Here is a 7,011-nt window from a genome sequence, read left to right on the forward strand (position 1 = left end):
CCAAAAAAGCATGGTTACTGTAGTAAAACCATGGTAACCACAAAATAACCATGGTTTTGACAACCATGTTTTTCTAAAACCACAGAACCATGGTTAGTGTAGCCGTTTAGTGTAGTAAAACCATGGTCAAAGACCCGAGGTGAGGTATACATTAAAGGGTTAACCTGAAGTAGTAAAACCAAAAGAAAGTCAGCATCTCTTTAGTGTCCTCACTAATATAAGAAATTACTAGTTTGTCTTCCACCCAGTGCAAGCTTTTTACATGAACCCCCAAACCCCACCCAGAAAAACACAGCACAACTTATTAAAGTTTATTTAATTTATTTTAATGTTTGATTGTTCTGTGAAATACAGTGGTAATTAAGTGCTAAAAATCTACAAGAATTGAATTTGTTTCACGTTTTTTTTTTTTTTGCGCCACTGGGTCAATACAACGTAGTACGCATGTGTCTGCAGGAAGAGCCGCTTGTGCGAGTGCTCCATACTCCAATCCAGTAGGTGGCGGTAAATGCACCTTAAGTTGGTTTGCCACCCACCATTTAAACAACAAAAGAAGAAGAAGAAGAAGAAGAAGCCGCTTGTGCGCATGTGTCTGCATCCAAAGGTTACCACGACAAGTTTGCGACTGAGTAAATACAGGTAAGAACAGATAAAGATACTCTAGTTATTAAACCAATTTATTGACGTTATATTTAAAAATATAATGTTGGCTCGCTAAATATTAACCACATTTTAGCCATGTGCATCACGTATTAGTTTATATTTAGCGTATTAGCCTAACTGTTAGTTTGTTTCACGTAATAATTGTTTGCTGCATTTCAGCTTGCATATTAAGTTACACGTGTTTTTTGACCGGCATGTGAATATTAATCAGTTCGGTTACTCAAATACGTCTTGCCATCTACGGACAACGTTTCGTATGTAATGAATTTCTCACTTGTCAAACTTGGTCTGTGTGTGAGTGCTACAGTGGTATATATTATGTGAAATATGAAAGTAATATGAAACATTCAGTCACTCAAAACCCTAGGTCAGTTTAATACTGGGTTATCTTGCATGACACTTCACAATTTACCTGGGGTCACCAATTAATCATGCATATTTATAAATTAATGTTTTTTATACCACTGGCCTGTTGAATGTTTTATTCTGATTGGCTGAGAAATGTTTGATTGATTAAAATGTGATTACAGAAAAATAACCAATCTCACAATTTTTTTCTTTCCTTTCCTTACAGATACTACAGTTCGTGATCTGGAGCTTGACTTCACATGTTTTGTGGTGATTAAAGGCGGAGTCCATGATGTTTGAAAGCCAATGTTGATATTTGAAATCACCTAAACAAACACGCCCCTACCCCAATAGAATCTGGACCTTCTGTTGATAGACCCGCCACACACATATGCAACCCGGCAAGGATGTCGGTTAGTAGACACGCTCCTTACTGCTGATTGGCTATAAGTGTGTTTTGGTAGTCGGCCCGTCTCCTTTTCCAAAGCGTTTTTCAAACATCGTGGACTCCGCCTTTAACAAATTGTGCGGTGCTTTTGGCATTGTCTATCCATGTATAATTGTGATGTTCCAGGAGTGCTAATGGAAGCTACACAGTATGTAGATGTTTGTTCCAGTATGTTTATGTGTGTGTACCTGGTAATTATCACGTTGTGGGGACCGAATGTCCCCACAAAGATAGGAATACCAGTAAATTTTGACCTCGTGGGGACATTTGTGAGGTCCCCATGAGGAACCAAGCTTATAAATCAAACGGAATGATGTTTCTTGAAAATCTAAGGTCGCAGAAAGTTTTCTGTGATGGTTGGGGTAAGGGTTTGGGGAAGGGAATAGAAGATACAGTTTGTACAGTATAAAATGCATTACGTTTATGGAATGTCCCCACAAAACATGGAAACCAGAATGTGTGTGTGTGTGTGCGTGCCATGGAACAAATATTTATTTTATACCTTTTTGTGTGTTCTGTTTTTGACTTTTTTCCCCTGATATCAAGACACCAAAATAATGTTTTAATACGCATTTTCATGTGTTTGTAAAGAAAATAAATGGTGTACTTCACTGTTATTTGTGTTATTCTTTATTCTGACATTTACACTTTTGTAGTCAGCCCACACACATTTAGTTTATTTTGATTTATATAGCACTTTTAAAAGTTTTTATTGTTGTAAAGCAGCTATACATACAATTATAATTTAAATAATGGTGATAGAAATTGATAAAATAAAATAGACATTATATGGTAGGAAAATACTTATATATGTGTGTGTGTATATGTATATGTATATATATATATATATATGTGTGCGTGCGTGCGTGCGTGCGTGCGTGCGTGCGTGCGTGCGTGTGTGTGTGTGTGTGTATATATATATATATATATATATATATATATTAGTATTATTGCAAATTATTCTCAATGTACATATGGTAAATGAAAACTGAAGCAAGTGACAAAAATTTCAAGTGTGTTGCTTATATTGTAAGGGATTTAAAACTTTTGGTTCTTTACAAAATACTTGCCTGGGCTATTCACTGTACTCCTGACTTTTGTCAGATTTATTGAAAGGTCTTTCTGTGTTACATTACTGAATTAGGTATGTGTCCAGTGGCACAACAAGACTCAAAATCTGATCCTGAAAAACAAGCTTTAAAAGTCCAAGCATTGTTTGATGTAAAAACTTATGTCTGGAATTACAGTTTAATTGTAAAAATACAAATAAATATAAAACTAAGAACATTTTCCTTAAAATTACAAATAAAAATGTTAAATTGTTAGTATGGTCATGTACTTTAAATATAACAAACCACACATTTAATAACAGATTTTTATTGTAAATTTACATGAATTTGTATGTAATTTAAGAAAACAGAAAAAATACTGTATAAGTAATATAGTATTTTCCCGTTTAAAAACGTAGATTTTCTGTATTTTGTCTTTAATTACAAAATACTTAAAATAACAATCGAGCCGTTAATTGACAGATAATGTTTGTAATTTTACAGTGTTTTAATTATATTTTTCAATAATGGTAAACCACTGTAAAAAATGTAAAGTAATTGTTCGTAAAAAAAATTTTTTTTTTACAGTGTACCACTAGTCAACTAAATAAATATAAAATGGTAAAGATGAATGCACATTTATACATTGATTTAATAGATTTATAGCATTTTGAAATAAAAAACTGTCATGGATTTATTGCATTTTGTGGAAAAAAGAATTAGTTTTTATAATAAATCTTTGAAAATCAAGTTATGGATTTGAATTTTTTATGTTTTTATAACCTAAAGATGCTATGTGAAAGTTTGTAACAGAAAATAGTGGTTTTCATCTTGTCACTTTCTTGGTATAGAAAACACGTTTTTACCGAAATTTGTCAAAATGGATTTATTGCGTTTTGGAACCAAACTCTTCATATATATAATGGTGAGAAATATATTTTTGTAAATATATTCCAAAATATATTTCAGCAAATATATGTTTTGGCCATTTGTTGTATATGTTAAAATATATATATATATATATATATATATATATATATATATTTGGCCGTATGGCTTTGCTTACATAATGTAAGAGAGGCAGGGCTGTCAGATGCAGTAAGAGTGATGTTTACCTGTGGAACCAGTCTGACACTTACTAAAGTCATGTTGAACAAAATAAATAACAATGATATTACAAGAACAGTGTACAAATTGATCTTCATTGATTAGTACAAAAGCATGTAAAAAAAGTGTTTCATTTGTGACGATACTACTCTTCTAAAATGTATACACTTGATGTGTGAGTACATAGTGTGTAGTTTAAGTGTATAGTTTGTAGTATGTCATTTGGGACAGAGCTTATGAATAGTTTTCACTACAGGATTTGAAAAGAAGACCAAACATCATGGTTGTGTGTCATTAGCAAGTCGTTTTCCATTGGGCCCATAGTCAGTGTCCTTTTAAAATAGTTTTAGGAAATTTGTCCAAACTTGCCCTAAAGCCAGAATTGAAATGTTTTCATAACCCTATAAAAAGTAATTTATAAAAGTGAATAAACGACCATTTTCAATTATCTAGGTACATTATACATTGTATATTCTATTTTGAAACATATTTTAGGTTTAGCTAAGTGCCTTGTTTGCTTGTATAATGATATTTTGTGTACGCAGTCACCCCTATAAAATCCCTGGCTCCTGCTTTGTTTACATTTCTGCAAGGAATTATTCTCATTATTTTCAAAATAGCTTCATCAAATGCATAACAATTAGGCACTAAAACTGTAATGTTAAAGGGACAGTTCACCCAAAAATGAAAATCTGTTTGTTGTTACAAACCTGTATATATTTCCTTGTTCTGATGAACACAAAGAAAGATATTTTGAGAAAAGTTTGTAATTAATCTGATCAGAGGCCCCATTGACTTTCATAGTATTGTTTTACCTACTATGAAAGTCAATGGGGCCTCAAATTGGTTTGATTACAAACATTTTTCAAAATATCTTCCTTTGTGTTCATCAGAACAAAGAAATATATACAGGTTTGATGACAGAACTTTAATTTTGGTTAAACTATCCCCTTAAGAGATCTTTTGTACGGCTTACTCAGATCTAGACGTCAGGACCATTTCTAATGGTGTTTTTTTTAAGAAAAATGAAGGTGTATGTTCTATATTGTTCAGTGCATTACTGTGTAAAACACTAGTGTGAAGTAGAACTTAGTAATGAAAAAAACAATAAACCCCAACTAAGTGTATTTGTATAAATAGCACACTGTTTGAAAAGTTGTACAATACATACGCCAAAGTCGAATTTTGCATGCACATGATACGCCAGTCCTTCCCGTTCACTTAATATCATCTTTTCATGTCACTTTATGTATTGGTATTTTTAAACCATTGTCTTTTGGGATTGGGGTTAGATTTGGGATTTGGGTTAGTATGTTGTTGTATGTATAGGTTTCCTAAAAAAAATCTATTTTTAAGCCGTGCTCGTATGAAGTTTGGGTTAGAATTGGAGTTAGGATGTCTGATATTTAACAGAAAGTTGCTCTAACTGCAATCCCAAGTGACAATGGTAAACAAAATTGGAAAAAATAAACCAATACATGAAATGACACAAAAAGATGCGCGGTATTAAGGGAACGGGAAGGACTGGCATATCATACACTCTAAAAAATTTGCTGTAATTTTGCAGCTGGTTGCCAGTAACTTACTGTAGAAGATAAAGTCAAAATATGTTTCATGTTCATTTAACTTTGAACAAAATGTTGCCAGTAAATAACAAATGTAAAATCTACAGTAAGTTACTGGCAGCTAGTTGCCAGTAATACCCATTAATACTGTAATTTCTACAGGCATTTTTTACAGTGTATGCACGCAAATTTGAACTTGGTATATTGCATGACTTTTTAACGGCGTTCTATTTATTATAGATAATTCATGAAAAAAGGGTTGATATCAACAGTCACTTAATATTAATTATGCCAATAATTGAGCCATAAATAATCGCATTTCATCTACTTTAAAGAGTTTGAGAATTTTAAACTGTCTAGGGCGGTTTCCCGGACAGGGATTAGACTAGTCCTAGACTAAAATAAATGTAAGAGAGTCCAAACTGAAAACAACTTGCAGTGACATATCTTAAAATACATCAGTGCCCTTTGTTTTGACTTAAAATTGCTAACAAAATAAATGACCATGAGTTTCTTATGTTTCTTATTACTTATGACTTGAGTACCATGAAATTTTCTGTAAATCAAAATTTTAATATTCACTTGACAGCAACTTATCATTTCAGTTTACAAAAGACTAAAAACGCTTTGGAAAACATGCTTACAGTAACAGATTATCACAAAAGGTCAACCATTCTGCATTACATGCCTTGTATCATGAACTAATATCTAAAGATGTAAAACTATTCAACAGAAACCAGTAATAATGTATTTTGATGAAATGACATAAGCAACAAAAATGTAGGAAATAGCAAACAATTATTCATCTTCATGATTGTATCAAAGCATTTGCAATTTCCCCAAAACAATGAGAATCATTATTTCTGATCTGAGAAATTCTCCAAAGCAACTGAGAAAAACTGTAAATCATATTTTAGAGTACAAATAACAACATAACAAAACTTTGTAACGAAAATTGTTTAACAATGATTTTGCTGTAATCATCCTTAAGGGTCTTATTAGGGTTAATGTCCGATCTACCCCACACTTTACATAATTAATAAGAGCCCTGCACTGAACACATCTACATGGCAATATTACAGTCATAGCATCAACTACTGGCATCATGAACAGACATTTTTTAGATTATCTTAAACATACAGTGTACAATCTGTGCTCTAATTAATGTTTAATATGACTCTGAAGGCATTTATTTACACTATTCAGTTTTAGTTATTGCGCCTCCTGCTGCAAAATAACATTGACCTATTTCTTCTATTTCAGTCAGGACCACTTTGTCAAATAATTATTTATTAAATTATATGCATACAGTTAGTGTTGGCGGTATGGTTCTGTTCTGGGCAAAGATTTCACTCGCCTGTCCATGCGCATGCATAGACAGAGCCTGGAGAGCAGCGGCTAAAAAATAAAATAGACCCCCCCCCCATAGAACAGAAGAACAGCAGAACAAATAGGCTAATCATACATAGTATTAATGTGCAAACTTACAAGTTTGATAAAATAAATAAATAAATAAGAGAGTAAAATAATAATAATAATAATAAATAAAAATAAAAATAAATAGATAAATAAAGATAGAGAGAGGGGGAGAGAGAGAGAGAGGGAAGAATGCAAGATGAGGATAGCGTTATATTGGTACAAACGAACAACAGGTTCCGGCTAGGTGGAGTTGGGGTTGGAGGAGGGAGTTTAAATGGCAGCAGCAGCAGCAACGGCAGGAGCAATGCGCTAGAAAGCGGCACAATGAATGAGAATTTAAAAAGTCGGTTGTTACGGATGTCGTGAATGATTGGTGCGCGTCATGAACAGCTGATTTTCAGCTGATGCATGC

The 7,011-nt window shown here is 32.9% G+C and overlaps 1 long non-coding RNA gene across 1 annotated transcript; it reads left to right on the forward strand.

Annotated features, from left to right (window-relative positions):
- Positions 1 to 2,076, forward strand: LOC129437089 (uncharacterized). Its single transcript, XR_008642086.2, has 2 exons — positions 1 to 639; positions 1,238 to 2,076. It is a non-coding gene; the product is annotated as an uncharacterized lncRNA (long non-coding RNA).
- The last annotated feature ends 4,935 nt before the right edge of the window (positions 2,077 to 7,011 follow it).

The sequence above is a fragment of the Misgurnus anguillicaudatus genome, chromosome 21 (assembly GCF_027580225.2).
Source record: "Misgurnus anguillicaudatus chromosome 21, ASM2758022v2, whole genome shotgun sequence".
NCBI classification, from domain to species: Eukaryota; Metazoa; Chordata; class Actinopteri; order Cypriniformes; family Cobitidae; genus Misgurnus; species Misgurnus anguillicaudatus.